At 59.8% G+C, this 326-nt stretch overlaps 1 long non-coding RNA gene across 1 annotated transcript in view; it reads left to right on the top strand.

Annotated features, from left to right (window-relative positions):
• LOC119590685 overlaps positions 1 to 326 on the top strand; it is a 56,254-nt gene that overhangs the window by 52,275 nt on the left and 3,653 nt on the right. The window lies entirely within an intron of this gene.

A 326-nucleotide genomic window follows, 5' to 3' on the forward strand; every position in this document is an offset into this window, starting at 1 on the left:
GGCGACGAGACGAAATTAGCGCCTGGCGCCCAGGCTCGTCGCGGGCGCAGCATCCCCCTTAACCTGCCCATTGATCTGCGAGATGCATGAACACCTGATCTAATTGAGCGACAACAAACCGCCAAACGTACGACACTTGCATAACGATATCAACCGCTGGCTGCACCTGGGTTTGGCCAGATGTACGATGACGAACAGACGCGATTGAGAGAACGGGCGGTGGCGGCGACTGCGGCGATGGTGGCGGCGGCGGTGGCGGTCACGCTGGATGCGGTGGCGGTATCGATGACCACAGCGGCGGAAACCATACAATTCCGGCTATCAGA

This window comes from Penaeus monodon, chromosome 27 (assembly GCF_015228065.2).
Source record: "Penaeus monodon isolate SGIC_2016 chromosome 27, NSTDA_Pmon_1, whole genome shotgun sequence".
NCBI classification, from domain to species: Eukaryota; Metazoa; Arthropoda; class Malacostraca; order Decapoda; family Penaeidae; genus Penaeus; species Penaeus monodon.